The sequence below is a fragment of the Hyperolius riggenbachi genome, chromosome 3, assembly GCF_040937935.1.
Source record: "Hyperolius riggenbachi isolate aHypRig1 chromosome 3, aHypRig1.pri, whole genome shotgun sequence".
Taxonomy (NCBI): Eukaryota; Metazoa; Chordata; class Amphibia; order Anura; family Hyperoliidae; genus Hyperolius; species Hyperolius riggenbachi.
Genome location: NC_090648.1, coordinates 407,981,754 through 408,005,703, shown reverse-complemented (window position 1 = coordinate 408,005,703; position 23,950 = coordinate 407,981,754).

The following is a 23,950-nucleotide window of genomic DNA, read 5'->3' as shown; positions in this document are numbered from 1 at the left end:
TAGCTGGTGCAGCGGTTGCTACCAGCTATCTCTTCTGATCTGTCTCACTTGGATCGCACTAGCATCTTGCGCTAGCGCTGAGGATCCTTCTGTTCTGTCTCCTTGGATCGCGTTAGCCACTTTCCGCTAGTGCTGTGGATCCTTCTGTTCTGCTACTCTGTACCTGGATCGCGCTAGCCACTTTCACTAGTGCTGTGGATCCTTCTGTTCGGCTACTCTGTCTGCCTGGATCGCACTCGCCTAGCGCTAGTGCTGTGGATCCTTCTGTTCTGCTACTCTGTACCCGGATCGCACTAGCATCCTGCGCTAGTACTGTGGATCCTTCTGTTCTGTCTTCCTGGATCACGCTAGCCACTTTCGCTAGTGCTGTGGATCCTATCTCTCGCTTGTCCCTGTTTTCGTGTGTCTGTCTTGTCTGCTACGAATGCTTGCTGGAGGCTCGGTGAGGTAACCGTTAAGCAAGCGCTCGCATCCTCTGTTACATGTTTGTCTGTCGATGGTTAGTTAGGCGTGCTTGTCTCTATTGTGCTTATCACATGGAGACCGCGCATGAACGCGTGCACTGTTGCAAATGAGTGTGGTGTTCGCGTTCTGTTAGCCTTTGTTATTTTCCGTATCTCCTCATCGTATAATTTGCTGTGCCTTTGCTATCCTCGTATTCTGTTCTGATCTGCCTTGTGTCACTTTTGGCAATCGCCTTTCTTACGGTTGCGTTTCTGTTTCGTATCTGCTGTTGTGTGTGCACTGTCGCGGGGTGGCGACTAAATTGGCGCACACACATACAACCTGTCCCTTTGCTCGTTCTCATTCGCAATCGCTTCCCTTGCGATTGCGTTCTGCGCTTCGTACAATTCCTGTCTGGCATTTGTGGAGGTACAGAGGATTGGTTCCTCTGCACTCCTCAGCGCCATCTGCCGACAGGAATTTCCCTCTACGGGTGCGTAGCACCTTTTGCTGGGTTCCTGCAATTATACGCTTGTGGAGGATTTCCGCCGTATCAGTGCACGCGTTGTGCGCTGATCACGGAGGAAGTTCCACAATCGTTACATTAGCACGCTGGTGAAAAGCCCATTATCATGCCTAAACTGAGTTTAGACGTGATAAAATAAACTCGCGTGCAAAGTTTTGCGCGTAAAGTTTTACGCGCGTAAAGTGTTACGCGGCCAAAGTTTTTCCCTCAAAGTGGTGCTAACCTATATAGTGCAATGCTTAAAGAGGAACTCCAGTGAAAATAATGTAGTAAAAAAAGTGCTTCATTTTTTACCATAATTATGTATAAATGATTTAGTCAGTGTTTGCTCATTGTAAAATCTTTCCTCTCCCCGATTTACATTCTGACATTTATTACATGGTGACATTTTTACTGTGGGCAGGTTATGTAGCTGCTCCTAGCTGTTTTGGCTGTTAGAGACAGCTGTTAACAGCTAATTCCTGTCTGTGAACATTGTTACATTGTGGCAGTTTGCCCAGAGTACCCAGAGCTTCTTGTGGGAGGGGTTTCAGCACAAACTCAGTCATACAGCGCCCCCTGATGGTCTGTTTGTGAAAAGCATTATTTTTCTTATGTAAAAGGGGATATCAGCTACTGATTGGGATAAAGTTCAATTCTAGGTTGGAGTTTCTCTTTAACACGCCCAAAAGTCTTTAGGCGTGCTAACTAGATTATCACCACTTTTTGAATCAAACCCTGTGTATGACAGGTGCACATTGTAATACCCATCACTGCATATGCCTACTACTACCTGTTGTTCACTTCAGTGCACCCACCCACCTACGTGAGTGCACGCAGTGTGATATTCCACTCCATGCATACCTGTTAACTGCACCTGTTTGACTGCACATTGTATTACTCAAGTCAGTGCATATCTTTCACTTCATCCCCCCGATATGGACAAAACGGACAAAACAGGTAGAGGCTGAGGTAGAGGCAGACCCAGAGGAAGGCCACCCGGCAGGTCTGTGCGAGGTCGTGGTGATGTGATTTCGTGCGGCCCTAGACCAAAGTACAGTGCTTAGAAGAAGGTACGTCCCATCAACTCCCAAGATTGTCAGGACATGGTTGACTATTAACACAGAACACCTCATCTTCCGCAGCCACCAGCACTACTCCAAGTATCACATCCGCTACATTTGACAGTTTGCAGGAGTTATTTGGTGGGGAAATCACTGATGCACAACCATTATTGTTACAACCAGATGAAGGCGCTAAGCAAGTTACACTACCTCATATGTCTGAGTTAGGCGATACTATAGGCGTAACGTGTGCGGAGGGGGATGATGAAGTGCCTGCTGTTGGTGCAGTTTTGGAGGTGTCTGAGGCAAGTGAAGCTGGGAAGGATGATGACTATGATACAGATCCCACATATGTTCCCAATAGAGGAGATGAACAGGGGGACAGTTCAGAGGGGAAGTCAGAGAGGAGTAAGAGGAAACGAGTTCCTGAAAGAAGCAGAGGGAGCTCATCTTCAGAAACAGCTGGTGGCAGTGTCCGGTGCAAAAAAAATAGCATGAAGGAAATCCGGCACTATAATGTTTAACTGTGGCAGCAACTATAGACAATGGCACAAATCATGCAGTCATTGTGAACATACAAGATATGACATCCAAGCAAAAATGGCAAGTACATAAGGTCATACCAGGGTGTCTTTCTTGGTGCCTGGGTGTGGATTGGAGGCGGCGGTGGTGGGTGCCAGAGGGTGCACGGCCCGACGACCGTTTCGCGTGGCTTACGCCAAGCTTTCTCTAAGGTGCAGGTGCAACATATGCTGGAGGAGCGGCGGGACTTATAAAGTGTATAAAATACACACTTCCGGTCCGCCGCAGTAAAATCCACCCCTTCCGGAACTGCTAACCACCTCCAGCCTATCCCCTGCCCAGTGTCATGGAACGCATGATTAGGCGCATGTGCGGTCGCGTGTGCGCATCAAGATGACGTTAGTACACATTGGATCACTCGGGGCGCAGCTGATAGGGTGAGCCTGTGTGGTATGAATGGTCGCGTGTACGCGTCAAAGCGTGACGTCAGTGCAGTGTCCGGTGCCATGTATCGCCATCTATGTACAGCCAGCCAACATGCCCTTCAACGTCAGCTGCTGATGCCACCATAGTGCCATTACCCCAGGAGGGCTCAGCGGTTTGGACATTTTTTCATGTGTTTGCCTCAGATCGGAGCAATGCCATCTGTTCTCTCTGCCTCCAAAAATTGAGCCGTGGAAAGGCCAACACCCACGTAGGGACAAGTGCCTTACGAAGGCACATGGAGAAAAGGCACAAACTGCAATGGGAAGAACACCTGAGCAAAAGCAGCACACAAAAGAAAAGCCACCCTCCTTCTACTCTTCCTCCTTCAGGTGCATCATCTTCAGCTGCTTTCTCCCTTGCACCTTCACAGCCACCCTCCTCCATACCAGCTGGTGGACTCTGAGGCCTTCCGTAAATTTGTGGCCATTGGGACATCACAGTGGAAGATGCCAGGCCACAATTATTTCTCTAAAAAGGTGATACCCAAACTGTACCGTGCAGTTGAGAAGCAAGTGGTGTCACCTCTGGCACACAGCATTGGGTCAAGGGTCCACCTGACCAAGGATGCCTGGTCTGCCAAGCACAGTCAGGGCAGGTACATTACTTACACAGCCCATTGGGTCAACCTGGTGACCGATGGCAAGCAGGGAGTACGTGGCTGTGCAGCAGACCAACCTGTGACACCTCCACACCTCCTGCCGCCTCCTCTCCTCCTGCTACATCCTCTTCGCTGTCGTCATCCTCCTCTTCCTTGGCTGAGTGGCAGTTCAACTCTACTGGTGCTGTGATCTCCTCTCCAGCTACACAGCCCCTGCTCCCCAGGGCCTATGCTGCATGCCAGGTACGACGGTGTCACGCCATCTTAGACATGTGTTGTCTCAAAGCGGAGAGTCACACTGGAGCAGCTCTCCTGGCTGCTCTTAACAAACAGGTGGATCAGTGGCTGACCCTGCACCAGCAGGAGATCGGCAACGTGGTGTGTGACAACAGCAACAATCTCATTTCCGCTTTGAATTTGGGAAAGCTGACACATGTATCCTGTATGGCACATGTGCTGGATCTAGTCATTCAAAGATTTGTGTCAAAGTACCCAGGCTTAGAGGACAGCCTGAAGCAGGCCAGGAAGTTTTGTGTGCATTTCAGGCTGTCTTACACGGCCATGGCACAGTTTGCCGAGATTCAGCGTAGAAACAAGTTGCTGGTGAGACGCCTCATTTGCGATAGCCCGACTCGCTGAAATTGGACCCTCCTTATGTTCTCTCGCCTGCTAGAACAGGAGAAAGCCGTCACCCAGTACCTCTACAATTTCAGTAGAAGGACACAATCTGGGGAGATGGGGATGTTCTGGCCCAACAACTGGACACTCATGCGAAATTCATGCAGGCTCATGCGGCCGTTTGAGGAGGTGACCAACCTGGTGAGTCGCAGTGAAGGCACCATCAGCGACTTGATCCCGTACGCTTAATTCCTGGAGCATGCCATGCGTTGAGTGGTGGATCAAGCTGTGGAGGAGTGTGAAGAGGAACAGTTATGGGAGGAACAGTTGTGGGAGCAATTTTTAGCAGAACCAGATGTTTCCTCAACACCTGCGGCAGCACAGAGGGGGGAGGAGGAGGAAGAGTCATGTGGGGAAGAGGAGTCAGACTCGGATGATGAGGAAGGTGTTTCTTTGGAGGAGGAGGCGGCGGCAGAAGAACAACCACAGCAGGCGTTGCAGAGGGCTTGTACTGCTCAATGTTCCCATGGTAATGTTCGTGGCTGGGGCAGGAGAAGGACTTACCTGAGGTCACAGAGGAAGAGCAATAGGAGATGGATAGTACGTCTGGATCCAACTTTGTGCAGATGGCGTCTTTCTTGCTGTCCAGCCTGTTGAGAGACCCCCATATAAAGAAACTCAAGGGGAATGAGCTGTACTGGGTGGCCACGCTACTAGACCCTCGGTATAGGCAGAAAGTGGCAGACATGTTACCAACTCACCTGAAGACAGAAAGGATGCAGCACTTGCAAAACAAGCTGGCAACTATGCTTTACAGTGTGTTTAAGAGTGATGTCACAGCACAACGGAATAAAGGTACCACTGCCAGTAATCCTTATCCCATGTCCACGCAGGCAAGGACAGGATGCTCTAGCGATCTCATGGTGATGTCGGACATGTGGACATTCTTTAGTCCAATGCTTCACCTTAGCACTTCCAGATCCACCCTCCACCAACGCCTGGACCGGCAGGTAGCCAACTACTTGGCCTTGAGTGTGGATGTAGACACTGTGAGCAGTGATGAACCCTTGGACTACTGGGTGCGCAGGCTTGACCTTTGGCCAGAGCTGTCCCAATTTGCCATCCAACTTCTGTCTTGCCCTGCCTCAAGCGTCCTATCAGAAAGGATCTTCAGCGCAGCTTGAGGCATTGCCACTGAGAAGAGAAGTCGCCTAAGTCACAAAAGTGTTCAGTACCTGACCCTTATGTGTGACTGCCTGCCCCAAGACTAAGTCGCTCCCCACACAGATCCTCTGCCCACAGGCCACTTGACTGCCTTCTCCGCCACCACCAACATGGTCCAGGACTCTAGGTGGATTCCTGAATTTTTAAGCTATACTAATTTTTCTGGTGCGTGTACCTGTCTGCCTAATTGTTCTGGCTGCACTGCAGCTGCAACAACAAAACAAAAGGCATGTACATGTGCCAATTCCCCTTCGTGATTATTACCGTGCCTCGGTGAAGGGGCTTGCATATCACAATCAAGCAATGACCGCCGACTATATGAGTGTCTCAGGGGGGCACACCCAAGATAATAAGGTCGTTGCTTCATTGTGGACAGACCAAATTTGATCAGCTGGGCAGTCACTGTTGTTCTATCACTGAGCTACCACAGACCGGCGACCATATGTGCTTGAATACCACCACGGCCTGCACTCTCGCCATGGTGAGCACCAGTCCAGCACGGCCATCACAACACAAACAGCTGTTTGCGGTGCGTTACACAGTGAGTTTGGTGTGTCAGTGCGAAGCAGAACTCTAATTACACTCCCTGATTGATGTATACACATGCAAGATGTTTTAAAGCACTTTAGGCCTGCAATTTAGCATTTAATGTGGTTTCTGCCCTTAAAACTTTGCTTTGCGTAAAATCCAGATTTTTCCCCGGGACTTTTGGCATCTATCCCACTCTGCAATGCCCCCCTCCAGGTGTTAGACCCCTTGAAACATCTTTTCCATCACTTTTCTGGCCAGCATAAGTGTTTCTATTTTTCAAAGTTCGCCTCCCCATTGAAGTCTATCGCGGTTCGCGAAAGTTAGCGCAAACCGAACTTTTGTGGACAAGTACTGAACTCATTTCTGGTGTCCATGCTTGTGACCATATTCTAAAAGGCACTTGTATTGACCTGAAGAAGCGGGCTGAGACATTTGAAACGTGTTGTACTTTTAATCATGCTGAATAAATAATTTGATCTTTTTACTTTAACCCTGTGGTTTGGGTTCTTCCATCCGGAGTGGTAAAGACGCCCTCCCTCCACCATATATTTTTTTGTTTCATTACATTACCTATTTTTGGGCGCCTCCACCCCCAGTAAGTACTGATAAAGTTATTGGCAAATGAAAGGAAAGAATACGGACTGGTGAAATGTTCTGGTCCCTTAGGGTGAAAAACCCTTTGAGGGTGAAATGCTTAAGGCACGGGATGCTTATACATTGAAGTGAAAGGAGATGACTAAAGTGAAAGGGAGGATGAACTTATTAATAATGATTGTGTAGCATTTTGGATGGTATTTGGTAACTATGGTAACACCATAAAATGGCAAAGTTTTGCTTTTGGTAGTAAGCCAAAATAAGAATTTTACTTGGCTTACCTTTCTGGAATTGAAAAATAGCAAACTGTGAGCAACTAGTGCATGTTTTACAACTACTTAATGCTACAAAATAAATGTATCTTTTAGGATTCTGAATAAGTCTTACATTGATTCCCAGAGGCTTTCCCTGCTGTGCTAAGAAGGTTACACTCTATTAACATATAGACATGCAAAAAGAGATTTCACTAAAACAGGAAGCAGTAAAGTGTTTCAATTCAATTAAAGTAAATGATAACATGATAACATTGCAATTGCTAAAAGGACAGTTTTACTTTTTATATTTTTTTATAGAAAATTTTACAACAGATCTCAGCACATTTTGTACTATCACTTGTGAGTGTTGCACTTCTTGCAGATTAAATTATTTTCTATCTATCTTAGGGCCTGTACACACTGCTGCGCTTGCGCTGCATTCTTAAGGGGCCCATACACCTAACGATTTTCCCGCCGAAATACGTCCGTTTCGATCACAGTGATCGAAACGGCCGTGAAATCGCCGCGTACACTGCTGACAGAACGATGGATTTCCGTCCGAAATCCATTATTCCCATCGACTCACGTCGATCCATCCATGCGGAAGATTTTGCTCAAACGCCGGCGGGTCGAAAGTGCGTCGATAGCGGCGTTCGAATGCCCGACGACCGACGCAATACAGTGGGTATACATTACCTGCTCCGCCGGCGCGAGTCCCCGCTGTCACCGCAGGGGGCAGGGGGAGGGGGCGGCAGCAGCGGTAGCTCCACAGATCGTGATCGGTTTTAGGCTGAAATCGATTCACAATCTGTTTGCAGTAAGGTGGCCATATGATCCCTCTCTGATCAGTTCCGATCAGAGAGGGATCTATCTTTTGGTCGAATCTGATGGCAAATCGACCAGTGTATGGCCAACTTTAAAATCGCATGCAATTTTTAACTTGCAAAGCCTTCATAAAAATAGATAAATTGCATCGCACCAGTGTGTACAGGTCTTCACAATTTTGATGCTTTTTCAAAAGACCTTGCGACTACAAAACGCATGTGATTTTAAAAGCACATCAGTATGTACAGGCCCTACGCTGCTATGACATAGTACAGGAATTCTGGGCAAGTTGAGTGGTTAGCTATTCTTTCATTCTAAGTGTTCTCAATCATGATGAAACAATGCAGTTAAGCTAAAAATAGCTCTAGCCTATTATTTAACCACTTGCTGACCGCCCACAGCCGATAGGCGTCGGCAAGGGCTGGGCCCAAACGTCCGCAATACGCCCATTGGCGGTGGTGGTGGCGGACGTGGTTATGCGGCAATCGCGTCATTCGTGACGCAATCAGCCGCCGGCGACAGGCTCCGCCCCCTTGCACTGTAACCCGCCGGCCGTTCGGAAGCGCCGGCGGGTGACTAGCTGAACGATCGTCGCTACAAAGTGTATACTACACTTTGTAATGTATACAAAGTGTATTATACAGGCTGCCTCCTGCCCTGGTGGTCCCAGTGTCCGAGGGACCACCAGGGCAGGCTGCAGCCACCCTAGTCTGCACCCAAGCACACTGATCTCCCCCCCCCTGCCCCCTGATCGCCCACAGCACCCCTCAGACCCCCCCCTGCCCACCCCCAGACCACTGTTTGCACCCAATCACCCCCCTAATCACCCATCAATCACTCCCTGTCACTATCTTTCAACGCTATTTTTTTTAAAGCCCTAAACTGCCCCTTGGGTGCTCCTGATCACCCCCCACCCCTCAGATTCTCCCCCCCCCCTGTGTACTGTATGCATCTATCCCCCCTGTAATAACCCACTGATCACCTGTCAATCACCTGTCAATTACCTGTCAATCACCCATCAATCACCCCCTGTCACCGCCACCCATCAATCAGCCCCTAACCTGCCCCTTGCAGGCAATCTGATCACCCACCCACACCATCAGATCGCCTGCAGACCCGCCGTCAGATCACCTCCCAAGTGCATTGTTTACATCTGTTCTCTCCTCTAAACACCCACTAATTACCCATCAATCACCCCCTATCACCACCTGTCACTGTTACCCATCAGATCAGACCCTAATCTGCCCCTTGCGGGCACCCAATCACCCGCCCACACGCTCAGATTTCCCTCAGACCCCCCCCCCCTTATCAATTCGCCAGTGCATTATTTACATCTGTTCTTCCCTGTAATAACCTACTGATCACCTGTCAATCACCTATCAATCACCCCCTGTCACTGCCACCCATCAATCACCCCCTGTCACTGCCACCCATCAATCAGCCCCTAACCTGCCCCTTGCGGGCAATCTGATCACCCACCCACACCATCAGATCGCCTGCAGACCTGCCGTCAGATCACCTCCCAAGTGCATTGTTTACATCTGTTCTCTCCATTAAACACCCACTAATTACCCATCAATCACCCATCAATCACCCCCTTTCACCACCTGTCACTGTTACCCATCAGATCAGACCCTAATCTGCCCCTTGCAGGCACCCAATCACCCGCCCATGCGCTCAGGTTGCCCTCAGACCCCCCTTATCAATTCGCCAGTGCATTATTTACAACTGTTCTTCCCTGTAATAACCCACTGATCACCTGTCAATCACCTATCAATCACCCATCAATCACCCCCTGTCACTGCCACCCATCAATCCCCCCCTGTAACTGCCACCCATCAATCAGCCCCTAACCTGCCCCTTGCGGGCAATCTGATCACCCACCCACACCATCAGATCACCTGCAGACCCGCCGTCAGATCACCTCTCAAGTGCATTGTTTACATCTGTTCTCTCCTCTAAACACCCACTAATTACCCATCAATCACCCATCAATCACCCCCTGTCACCCATCAAATTAGACCCCTATCTGCCCCTAGGGCACCCAATCACCCGCCCACACCCTCAGAACGCCCTCAGACCCCAGCCCTGATCACCTTGCCAGTGCATTGCTTGCATCTATTCCCCCCTTTAATCACACCTTGAGACACCCATCAATCACCTCCTGTCACCACCTGTCACCCCCTAGCACACCTACCCATCAGATCAGGCCCTAATTTGCCCCGTGTGTGCTCCTGATCCCTCGGCCAAACCCTCAGATCCCCCTCAGACCCCCTTCCGATCACCTCCCCAGTGCATTGATTGCATCTATTTTCCCCTCTAACCACCCCCTGAGACACCCATCAATCACCTCCTGTCACCCCCCTAGCATTCCTATCCATCAGATCAGGCCCAATACAACCTGCCATCTAAAAGGCCACCCTGCTTATGACCGGTTCCACAAAATTTGCCCCCTCGTAGACCACCTGTCATCAGAATTTGCAGATGCTTATAGCCCTAAACAGTCATTTTGAGACATTTTTGTTTTCCAGACTACTCACGGTTTTGGGCCCGTAAAATGCCAGGGCAGTATAGGAACCCCACAAGTGACACCATTTTAGAAAAAAGACACCCCAAGGTATTCTGTTAGGTGTATGACGAGTTCATAGAAGATTTTATTTTTTGTCAAAAGTTACCGGAAATTGATTTTAATTGTTTTTTTTCACAAAGTGTCATTTTTCACTAACTTGTGACAAAAAATAAAATCTTCTATGAACTCACCATACTCCTAACAGAATACCTTGGGATGTCTTCTTTCTAAAATGGAGTAACTTGTGGAGTTCCCATACTGCCCTGGAATTTTAGGGGCCCTAAACCGTGAGGAGTAGTCTAGAATCCAAATGTCTCAAAATGACCTGTGAATAGGACGTTAGGCCCCTTAGCACACCTAGGTTGCTAAAAAGTGTCACACATGTGGTATCGCCGTACTCAGAAGAAGTAGTATAATGTGCTTTGGGGTGTATTTTTACACATACCCATGCTGGGTGGGAGAAATCTCTCTGTAAATGGACAATTGTGTGTAAAAAAAATCAAACATTTGTCATTTACAGAGAGATTTCTCCCACCCAGCATGGGTATGTGTAAAAATACACCCCAAAACACATTATACTACTTCTCCTGAGTACGGCGGTACCACATGTGTGGCACTTTTTTGCACCCTAATTGTGCTAAGGGGCCCAAAGTCCAATGAGTACCTTTAGGATTTCACAGGTCATTTTGCAACATTTGGTTTCAAGACTACTCCTCACGGTTTAGGGCCCCTAAAATACCAGGGCAGTATAGGAACCCCACAAATGACCCCATTTTAGAAAGAAGACACCCAAAGGTATTCCGTTAGGAGTATGGTGAGTTCATAGAAGATTTTATTTTTTGTCACAAGTTAGCGAAAGTGACACTTTGTGAAAAAAAAAAAACACAATTAAAATCAATTTCCGCTAACTTGTGACAAAAAGTAAAATCTTCTATGAACTCACCATACTCCTAACGGAATATCTTGGGGTGTCTTCTTTCTAAAATGGGGTCATTAGTGGGGTTCCTATACTGCCCTGGCATTTTAGGGGCCCTAAACCTTGAGGAGTAGTCTTGAATTTTTACACATACCCATGCTCAGTGGGAGAAATATATCTGCAAATGGACAATTGTGTGTAAAAAAAAAAATCAAAAAAATTGTCATTTACAGAGATATTTCTCCCACCCAGCATGGGTATGTGTAAAAATACACCCCAAAACACATTATACAATTTCTCCTGAGTACGGCAATACCACATGTGTGAGTCCAATGAGCACCTTTAGGCTTTACAGGGGTGCTTACAATTAGGCACCCCCCAAAATGCCAGGACAGTAAACACACCCCACAAATGACCCCATTTTGGAAAGTAGAAACTCCAAGGTATTCAGAGAGGAGCATAGTAAGTCCGTGGCAGATTTCATTTTATTTTGTCGCAAGTTAGAAGAAATGGAACTTTTTTTTTTTTGTCACAAAGTGTCATTTTCCGCTAACTTGTGACAAAAAAAAAATCTTCTATGAACTCACCACGCCTCTCAGTGAATACTTTGGGATGTCTTCTTTCCAAAATGGGGTCATTTGGGGGGTATTTATACTATCCTGGATTTTAGCACCTCATGAAACATGACAGGTGGTCAGAAAAATCAGAGATGCTTCAAAATGGGAAAATTCACTTTTGGCACCATAGTTTGTAAACGCTATAACTTTTACCCAAACCAATAAATATACACTGAATGGATTTTTTTTTAATCAAAGACATGTAGCAGAATAAATTTGGACAAAAATGTATATAGAAATTTTACTTTATTTGAAAAATGTCAGCACAGAAAGTAAAAAAAAATCATTTTTTTGACAAAATTCATCTATTTTTTGATGAATATAATAAAAACTAAAACTCGCAGCAGCAATCAAATAGCACCAAAAGAAAGCTGTATTAGTGACAAGAAAAGTAGGTAAAATTCATTTAGGTGGTAGTTTGTATGACCGAGCAATAAACCGTGAAAGCTGCAGTGGTCTGAATGGAGAAAAAGGCTCTGGTCCTTAAGGGGCGAAAAGACTGTGGTCCTCAAGTGGTTAAAACTGCTGTTATGTGATAACAGAAAATATAATTTTATATTTTTTAGTGCTGGGTGTAAATTACCATGTGTGCTTTTGTGAAACTGATGTACATTATATATCATACATTCTGTTCTGTGTATTTGATCTAGAGTGCATTGGTTTGCTGGTGCCCAAACAAACATTATGATGAACATGCAACCGCAGTTTACTGTTTTATATGGGTATATGTGTAGGTTCCAATAAAATTCAGATAAGCCCTGGTAAGAATATCAGAGGGGATTATGTGGATTTTCCATAAAGGATTCCTGTGTTGATTCTGACAAATATATACTGTAAATCAGGAGCCCAGGTAGGGGACTCAAATATTCCAATAACAGGGCCTCTCCTCAATGTAAAACTTGGAAAAGTGATGGAGAGTACAGTTCATTAGAATGTGAAAGGAAAGACGGGGGGAGCAGTCAATAAATAAGATAAAGGCCAAATATGAAGACCTTTAGTTTAACCATTCTTCATGCTATTATTTAGTAGACATCAGCACAGCCTTCTCTTATCTGTAAGCCATTTCAAGTTTTGATTATGTTTATATTACTGCATTGAGTGTCCTTTTGTGTTGTTCATTGTTTTCTTGAGAAATAAATGAAACATATGGTTTGTTTATGAACAAGCTTTTTTTATTTTTGTAAAATGTTAGAAATAATCATTAGCTGATAAGAAAGCAGATTCCACTTGGGCATTTGACAGCTGCTCCATTCTACTATTTTCCCTCTGGATCTGGGGTCTTGAGTATTAAAAAAAAAGAATTACACATTGAAGAGCATCAGTCTATGGAAATAATTTCTGGAACACCTGAATTGAATAGATTCCCTTTTATTTTCTGGTCGAATATGTTTAAATCAATTTAAGATTGTCCTTTATTATTCATAGTCTACTTCTATTGGTGTTTTTACTGTTCATTATTGTAACTTCTAGGGGGAGTTGCCATTCTGTCATAAACAAGTAATTAGAATGCACACCATACCCAATGGCATATATATTCAAAATGCCTATATCAAGAATTACAATAGAGGTGCTGAAATATGTAGTGTAAAAATTGCAAATTACTTCAAAACAACCATATGGACAAGCACCATCCTAATAATAATAGCTATTAGGGTAATAGGGAAGGTATGTGCTAATTGGGCAACAGAACAATATTGAGCCCCAAAAGAGAAAAAGAACCCAAAACGCAGCACCAAACCAATCCAAGTAAATTTCAAAATACAAAAATCTTTATTTGATGAAGCAAACAGTATAAAAACAGTATTAAAATTCATTAAAAGGTGATAGCAGCGGTGTACATATTTATTAATAATAATCTTACAATTAATAGTATTCTATAATAATGGGACCTCACTCCCAGATTCCAAGTATTATACTAGCAGTAAGTCAAGAAAAAAACCTCCTAATTAATGAATATTAAAGTCATATATAATAGTGCAAAGAGCAAGAGTGCAAAGGGTTACACACCAAAATATATAGGAGAGAGGTGTGCTGGGACTAAGTACAACACGTCCCAGAGTGAAATAAATAGCAGCATACACTAAGGAATATGCATATGAAAAGTGCCAATACGTGCAGGATAAAGGTGGAGGAAAGATCAAGACTTACAATGGTGGGAGAGGAGGATGCCGCTGTACACCGCTAACTGCCTTAATGCATCACGCGGGCTCGACCCGCTTCAGAGAGAGGCAAGTAATGATAAGCGTAAGGGACGCTTTTAAACCCCGCCAGCCCGCTCTAAACAAATAGGAAACACCCCCTGGACAAGACGCGGCCGCGTCATTGTGTGGAGGACGTCGGGTTGTCATAGCAACCCGACGCCACCTCGCAGTCCGGAACAAACAAAGCCTCCATGTTAGAAAAAAGGAAGGCACATGCTCAAAGGAGGGGCGGCGGAAATACGATTAAAAGGAAAAGTTTGCCAACACCAAAGGAGTAAATAATTAAGATGAAAAGAGGAGTCCAAACTTCCAAAGCATACAGAAGGAGGGAGGAAAGTGTCTTAGGTATACATAGCATATACATTGTTTGTTCCGGACTGCGAGGTGGCGTCGGGTTGCTATGAAAACCCGACGTCCTCCACGCAATGACGCGCCCGCGTCTTGTCCAGGGGGCATTTCCTATTTGCTTAGAGCGGGCTGGCGGGGTTTAAAAGCGTCCCTTACGCTAATCATTACTTGCCTCTCTCTGAAGCGGGTCGAGCCCGCGTGATGCATTAAGGCAGTTAGCGGTGTACAGCGGCGTCCTCCTCTCCCACCATTGTAAGTCTTGATCTTTCCTCCACCTTTATCCTGCACGTATTGGCACTTTTCATATGCATATTCCTTAGTGTATGCTGCTATTTATTTCACTCTGGGACGTGTTGTACTTAGTCCCAGCACACCTCTCTCCTATATATTCGGGTGTGCAACCCTTTGCACTCTTGCTCTTTGCACTATTATATATGACTTTAATATTCATTAATTAGGAGGTTTTTTCTTGACTTACTGCTAGTATAATACTTGGAATCTGGGAGTGAGGTCCCATTATTATAGAATACTATTAATTGTAAGATTATTATTAATAAATATGTACACCGCTGCTATCACCTTTTGGTGAATTTTAATACTGTTTTTATACTGTTGTTCTTCATCAAATAAAGATTTTTGTATTTTGAAATTTACTTGGATTGGTTTGGTGCTGCGTTTTGGGTTCTTTTTCTCTTTTGGGGCTCAATATTGTTCTGTTGCCCAATTAGCACATACCTTCCCTATTACCCTAATAGCTATTATTATTAGGATGGTGCTTGTCTATATGGTTGTTTTGAAGTAATTTGCAATTGCTCTCTTAGTACACCTGAATTCAAAAAACTGTTTAGAAATTAAGGATACTCACTCAGAGTATATCAGGCTTTGGTGGAATATACAAAGTTTGGAAAATTACTGCAGGGAGGGTATCTATCCTAGAGGGTTGAGGATACAGATCTTCCCCTCTTGGGAAGTGGATCTGAAAGAAAGGGAGGAATGGGAGACTGGTCTTGGCAAATGTTCAACCATTATCCTTAACATGCTACTTGAGCATGACCGTAGATTATTGCCTAGATTAAAAAATAAAATATCTGACCTTATAAAGGAATTGGATAAATTTGACTCTCTTACATTAGTGCAACCCTTCTTAACGCAATTACAAAGGGATGTTGCCAAGGTGGAACAAGACACCATTGAATCTAAAAAGAAAAAAACTTTTGAGAGACAGGGGGGATTATGACCAAAACAAAGCATATTTTTGGAGACACAGTGGTAATCCTAAAGGAAAGCGATATAGGAGACCTAAAAAGGTTCCCAAACCGAACCCCACAGGTAGACAACCTCCCAACCCGATTTCAGTTAATTCATCAGATACATCGGATTTTTTAGAAACAGGAAGCGAAGGAGAAGGGGGGGCAGGGCTTATCAGAGACAGGTTAGGAAATCCTGCACAGGCAATAAAGAGCACCCCAAAGAGGAGGAGACTTCAGGTGAGCCCCCAAGGGAAGTAGAATCAGAAATCCTGCAAGTGATAAATTTATCTCCACAACTTCTTACAGAATCAGAAAGGGAACTACTCCAAAAAGGGTTATCATTGTCACGAACAAAAACTTTTGATTTATTCGAAGCCGTGAAAGATATATATTTGTTCTGTAGAAGACTCACACTCAAATTTATGTATCATGAGAAGAGACTCCCAACTTTTCAACAACAGGAAGCTCTTTTATTACCCGATGCCATTGACCGCCAAGTCTTTCAAGATCTTCTTGATTTGGTAAGTGAAAATGAAAATATACAGGATAATAGGGTATCTTCCCCTTTTAGACCGCCTTCCTCGTTTATGCCTTCTATTTCCTTATGTCCTCAAATTAAGGTGTTTTTTGACTTGGTTGTCTCGGATTTGAGTAGACTTAAAAAAAGTCCGGACATGCGGGATAACCTAACAAGAGAACAGCGTGATATCTTGCAGACTCTTAAGTCTAGACAGGATGTGGTTATTAAGGAGGCGGACAAAGGGGGTAATGTAGTCATCTGGCCCAGAGACCTCTATGAGAGGGAGGCTATGCGACAGTTGGATAATAATAGATTTTATAAGAAACTGAGATCTAATCCTGTTAGCATGTTTAAAAAGGACTTGGATGTTATCTTGGGTGATGCTAAAAGGGAGGGGTTGATATCCTTGAGAGAATGGCAATACTTACAGGTCAAAAATCCAGTCACACCAACATTTTATTTATTGCCCAAGGTGCATAAAAATAAAGATACACCCCCCGGCCGCCCCATAGTGGCAGGCATTGGCAGCCTTATGGAAAGGTGTTGTTCCTTCTTGGACTTTTTTCTCCAAGACCATGTACTTAGCCTTGATTCATATATACGAGATTCATCTGACCTCATTGTAAAATTGGACAATGTGTTCTTACTCCCAGGTTCGCTTCTAATTACAGCGGATGTTGAATCACTCTATACAAATATTGACCATGAAGATGCTTTACAAACTACAAAGTATTTTTTGAATATGACCTCAATGACGAGACGTCCATTCAACAATTTCTTATGCCGGTTACTGGACTTTGTCTTGAAACACATTTATTTTACATTTAATGGTAACTACTTTCTCCAAACCCATGGAATTTCGATGGGGGCAAAATGTGCCCCATCGATTGCAAATTTATTTTTGGGCTGGTGGGAGAGGGAAATAGTCTGGTCTTCTGATTTTGATTCTTTTCACAGCTACATCCTTGGATTTTATCGTTACATGGATGACATACTGATTCTCCTGAATGGACCTGAGGATTTATCACGGCAATTTATCAATGGTCTTAACCAAAATGAACACAATATTTACCTCACGGCAAATTATTCAAAACAGAGGTGAGTTTCTTGGATTTAAAAATATTACTTGGTGAAGATGGCAGCCTCCAGACTTCTTTATTCCGTAAGGAGACTGCCGTTAATAATTTATTACACTATACCTCCTTCCATACAGGTCCACTCAGGGATAATATTCCGGTGGGACAATTCCTCCGTATCCGGAGAAACTGCTCGGAGGACCTGGATCTTACAAAGGAAAGTAATAATTTGAGAGATCGCTTTCTGAAAAGAGGGTATCCTAAAAAAGTAGTGGATCGTGCTCAACAGAGGGCCATGAACACAAATCGAGGAGATCTTCTAAAAGTAAAACAACGAGAAACAGGTCAGTTGGTCTGTTTATGTACAACTTATAACGATCATTGGTCAAGTATAAAAAGAGTTTTAAACCAACATTGGCCTGTTATCCGCAGTGATGTAGTGATAAGACAATACACCACAGAGAGGGCGGCTATAACGGCCAAAAGGGCTCCTTCCCTAAGGGATCTGCTATGTAGAAGTCACTATGAAAAGAAAAACCAGAAATTTCGACATGACCTCAAAGGAAATTTTGCCTGTGGTTCTTGTAATATATGTGCACATATACAAAAAACAAAACAGGTATGGAACGTGACGTCAACACGTTATTTTAAAATACAGCAATACATCAACTGTCAAAGCACGGGGGTGATCTACCTGTTGGAATGCCCCTGTGGTCTAAAATATGTGGGACAAACCAAAAATATGATGAAGCAGAGAATACAAAAATATTTTTCCACAATTAGGTTGTCTAAAAAGGATTTTGAAGAAGGCAAAACGCTCACACCTGTAGCTCTACATGCCTTGTACTATCACCAGAGCAGCACAAAAAACTGGAAGGTAACTGGCCTACAAAAAATCCTACCCTCCCCACGTGGTGGGGACATTACTCAAGCCCTTTTGAGGGCAGAAACCCGTTGGATTTTTGAGTTGGGCACACAGGGACCCAGAGGCTTGAATGAGGATTTTTCATTCAGTAGCTTCTTACACTAAGATTTGGTCACTCTGTTTTGAGACTACTTGAGAGTCTTCTCTGCACTCATGATTTTGGTTTCTGGTTGTTCTTTGGGGGTCCTTCTGGGTGTTGGTGTATGGTTGCACTGGAATTGTTGTTTGGTCTGACTCACCTGGCTGTTGGTAAGCAGCTAACGGTGTGCAAAAATGGTTATCCCCTTTGCCTTAATTGGCTGGAGGTAAGCAGCCTGATGTAACTATGGGATATTGGTGCACTTTGTGGAACCACTTGTTTATCACAGTTTCCTTTGTATAGATATGTGAATACATGTGTGTGAATTTCATTTTATATATGTGCATGCATTTTTGGATACTGAATGTGTTCCATGTAACCTGGGGCTCCTTTATTTTAGGGCAGGTAGGTATGGTAATATATGTATGCAATGGTATTGATACGCGTGGGCCTTTGCTCTATTATTTCATTTATTGCTATGCCCTTTTGGTATTCCTATAAGCACCCCCCAATATCAGTCCCTTCTACGTTAATTCCTCTTGGGTGGTTGTTAGTGAGTAGCAACCACTCTCTTATAGTGTTCTCAGATGGGTTTCTCTCTCTTCGAGTAAATCACATGGGGGTTTTCTGATTGAAGGATGTAATTGCTACCAATGGTGTGTGTTTCCTCTATATGTAGGATTGGTTGGCACCCCTTGTGACAGTATGTGGTTGGTTATTTGGCCGACTACATATATGTCCACACACACACCTTCTTTTCTGGGTTTTTGATTATCCTTGATACAGATTATTATTTTTATTTTTATTATTTTTTGCCTAATCTATGTATTTCTCTATTATAGAACTATAGTGGGGGATATCATTTCCTATTGTGATTGCCTTGTATGAATATTTCTTCTCTTGTTCCTTATATTTGATGCTCTATCTACTGGGAAGAAAGGGATTCAAGAAAAAGCGTTCTCTCAAGAGGAAGATGTTCGAATTCCCTATAAACTAAATTAAATTATGTGTATTTTGTATTATATTATATATAATTTTTGAATAGTAGCCCCCTTTTTACTAAATTCCTCATTCTTTACATTGTCCTGCATGTCATAATATTTTTGGCCACTAGATGTCTCTTGTCTAATGAATCATGTATTATTGCTAAGATTATTCCCTTTGGTTGGAAGATCTTTTATGGTTATATATACATTCAATACTATCTCCTATGTATACCTAAGACACTTTCCTCCCTCCCTCTGTATGCTTTGGAAGTTTGGACTCCTCTTTTCATCTTAATTATTTACTCCTTTGGTGTTGGCAAACTTTTCCTTTTAATCGTATTCCCGCCGCCCCTCCTTTGCGCATGCGCCTTCCTTTTTTCTAACATGGAGGCTTTGTTTGTTCCGGACTGCGAGGTGGCGTCGGGTTGCTATGACAACCCGACGTCCGCCACGCAATGACGCGGCCGCGTCTTGTCCAGGGGGCGTTTCCTATTTGCTTAGAGCGGGCTGGCGGGGTTTAAAAGCGTCCCTTACGCTAATCATTACTTGCCTCTCTCTGAAGCGGGTCGAGCCCGCGTGATGCATTAAGGCAGTTAGCGGTGTACAGCGGCGTCCTCCTCTCCCACCATTGTAAGTCTTGATCTTTCCTCCACCTTTATCCTGCACGTATTGGCACTTTTCATATGCATATTCCTTAGTGTATGCTGCTATTTATTTCACTCTGGGACGTGTTGTACTTAGTCCCAGCACACCTCTCTCCTATATATTCGGGTGTGCAACCCTTTGCACTCTTGCTCTTTGCACTATTATATATGACTTTAGTATTCATTATTTAGTAGGTTTTTTCTTGACTTACTGATAGTATAATACTTGGAATCTGGGAGTGAGGTCCCATTATTATAGAATACTATTAATTGTAAGATTATTATTAATAAATATGTACACTGCTATCACCTTTTGGTGAATTTTAATACTGTTTTTATACTGTTGTTCTTCATCAAATAAAGATTTTTGTATTTTGAAATTTACTTGGATTGGTTTGGTGCTACGTTTTGGGTTCTTTTTCTCTTTTGGGGCGAAATATGTAGTGTAACTGGCTCACCTAATAATGAATTCATATTTATACAAAATTCTAGCCTGCTCTGCTTGTGTTGCAAAATAAAAATATTTTATACAAGAATCAGCTGAAAGAACACTCAATTATATGCATAGGAGAGCATATTGTAATATTGTGCAAGCAAATTTGTACCAATATCAGATTCAATATGAACCACAATGGTAATTGCATTATGGAAAATTCACAGGGCATAGCTCTCTTTGACAAATGTTCAGCTACATCATAGAAGATAAACAAAATGTATATTAAGTTTAGTCTCTGTTTGGTAGATGTCCAGGTTCCAGGTGTGCTCAGATCTCACATTCCCTTTTTATAATTACTTTTTCACATTAAAGTAAATATTATTGTCTCAGCATCTAGCAAGCAGGCTTAACACTTCCCTCCACAATAACCTATACTCTATAATTCTTCTCTACTGTCTCTGTACTCTCAAATTCTTTCTTATTCTGGTGCAGTAGACTCCTGAACAAAGTACTGTAACTACAAAAGATTTGGGGTTTATGGAACAGGTTACATCAATTTGGGCATGATATATGTGCCATTACATTTGGGTGCCACCATAGGATGTAATGAAGAAATTGACCAGGGGCGTAACTAGAAATCACTGGGCCCCCCTGCTAAACTTTTGATGGGGCCCCCTCCCCCTGCAGACTGAATAGGGACTGTCTATACATCTTTGTCTACAAAACCTATCAGTGGCTGAGCAGATGCAGTCATTAGAACAATTATACAGAGAGCAGAAAGTTTTTTTTCTCTTCCTCCTCTGTCAGTCAGTGTCCTCTGTTGTCAGTCTCTCAAGACAGCCCCCCCCCCCCCCCGTGGCTTCTGGGTCCCCCTGCAACTGCATCCCTTGCAGGGTCTATTGTTACTCCCCTGAAATTGATTATAGCTGCAATTTGCACTGCAGAGGTCCCCATCGCACGCACAATTTTACAGTTATAGCCAATTTTTTCATGGGTGCCTATTAATCATGGGGCAGCACTGGCCGTCACAGCACTGGATATGCTTTAGAAGCCAGCAAGTGCACGATTTTCTGATAGGGAGAAGCTTGTGTTCCCTGACAATCAGCACTGCTTTAACTAGAGGAATTTTTGGTGACATCATTGGAAAAACCACAAGCTAAAACTGCACTGACTGGTATAAGCTACAACAGTAATGTGTCAAATTAACTTTTTGGTGTTCAAGAGACAGGAAATTCGTTTTTTGTGAGTAGTGGTGAATTTAAATGTTTATCTAATGCATCAGATTTCCTTTGGCATCTTCTAATGCCAAAGGAAATCTGATGCATTAGCTACACATTTAAATCCTTCCAGATCCTTCCAGATTGTCTTACATAGTTACCGAGTGGTCCTGTGGCTAGGGAATGCCTGAAATCTTCATTGTCACATCAAAGATTTATTGTGTTTCTTTGGTCTGTCTTTAGCAGACAGTATTCATGTATGTAATGTAACGTATAAGCTCTTTTACTAAAACATAGCTCTTTATTTAAAGATTTAAAAAACCCATAAAAATGGTAAAAGTTGTATGGGGCCGATAACCAGCGACAGCCCGCTGTTTCAGACTTCCGCCTTTCTTCAGGTGGGACTGTCCATACTGACGGATGGAAGGTCATAGCACTCCTGCGAAAACTGTTTTTGAATGCAGTGGGTGCTGATCACACCAAGAGAAGTTGTAATGTAATGTATACATATGCAAATTCTAGCCAACCAGCAACAAAAAGAACTACTATCTTGGTTCGGGTCCTGTCTATTAGTGGTACAAACTTCATGATTTACAGCTCTCGGGTTCCAAAGTAGAAATGTATGGTCCCAGATAGCGATGGCTCGAACCTCTGATTTTAGGTTTGAACCTCGAATGCGAACTTACGCAAAAGTTCGGGTTCGCGCGAACTTCGTGAACAGCAATAGACTTCAATGGGGAGGCGAACTTTGAACTATGAACATTTATGCTGGCCACAAAAGTGAAGGAAAATATGTTTCAAGGGGTCTAACACCTGGAGGGGGGCATGGCGGAGTGGGATACACGCCAAAAGTCCCGGGGAAAAATCAGGATTTGACGCACAGCAGAGTTTTAAGGGCAGAAATCACATTGCATGCTAAATTGGAGGCCTAAAGTGCTTTAAAACATCTTGCATATGTATACATCAATCAGGTAGTGTAATTAGTGTACTGCTTCACACTGACAGACCAAACTCACTATGTAACGTACCGCAAACAGCTGTTTGTGTAGTGATGGCCGTGCTGGACTGGTGCGCACCATGGCGAGAGTGCAGGCGATGGCAGTTTTCAAGCCCATATGGTCAGGCTGAGGTAGCTCAATGACAGAAAAACAGTGACTGAGTGTCCAGCTGATCTAATTTGGTCTGTCCACAATGAAGCAACAACCTTATTATCTTGGATGTCCCCTCCGACACACTCATATAGCCGGCTGTCATTGCTTCATTGTGATACGCAAGCCCCTTCACTGCGGCAAGGTAATGATCACGAAGGGGAATTGACACATGTACATGCCTTTTGTTTTGTTGTTGCAGCCACAGTGCAGCCAGAAAAGTTAGGCAGGCATGTACACACACCAGAAAAAATGGTTATTGGTTTTGTTAGTGGCTGCTGCTAGCAGCGGCCTTAAAAATTCAGGAATCCGCCTGGAGTCCTGGACCCTGTTGGTGGTGGCGGAGAAGGCAGTCAAACGGCCTGCAGGCAGAGATGCTGTGTGGGGACTAGAGATGGGCCGAACGGTTCGCCGGCGAACGGTTCCACGCGAACTTCGGTGGTTCGCGTTTGCGTCCCGCTGGCGAACCTTTGCGGAAGTTCGGTTCGCCCCATAATGCACCTTGAGGGTCAACTTTGACCCTCTACATCACAGTCAGCAGGCCCAGTGTAGCCAATTAGGCTACACTAGCCCCTGGAGCCCCACCCCCCCTTATATAAGGCAGGCAGCGGCGGCCATTACGGCCACTCGTGTGCTGCCTGCGTTAGTGAGAGTAGGGCGAGCTGCTGCAGACTGTCTCTCAGGGAAAGATTAGTTAGGCTTAACTTGTTCCTGGCTGGCTGCATACCTGTTCTGTGAACCCACCACTGCATACCTGTACTGTGAACCCACCACTGCATACCTGTTCAGTGAACCTGCCACTGCATACCTGTTCTGTGAACCCATCACTGCATACCTGTTCAGTGAACCTGCCACTGCATACCTGTGCTGTGAACCCATCACTGCATACCTGTTCAGTGAACCCACCACTGCATACCTGTTCTGTGAACCCATCACTGCATACCTGTTCAGTGAACCTGCCACTGCATACCTGTGCTGTGAACCCATCACTGCATACCTGTTCAGTGAACCTGCCACTGCATACCTGTGCGGTGAACCCACCAGTGCATACCTGTTCTGTGAACCGATCACTGCATACCTGTTCAGTGAACCTGCCACTGCATACCTGTGCTGTGAACCCATCACTGCATACCTGTTCAGTGAACCTGCCACTGCATACCCGTGCTGTGAACCCATCACTGCATACCTGTTCTGTGAACCCATCACTGCATACCTGTTCAGTGAACCTGCCACTGCATACCTGTGCTGTGAACCCATCACTGCATACCTGTTCAGTGAACCTGCCACTGCATACCTGTGCTGTGAACCCACCACTGCATACCTGTTCTGTGAACCCATCACTGCATACCTGTT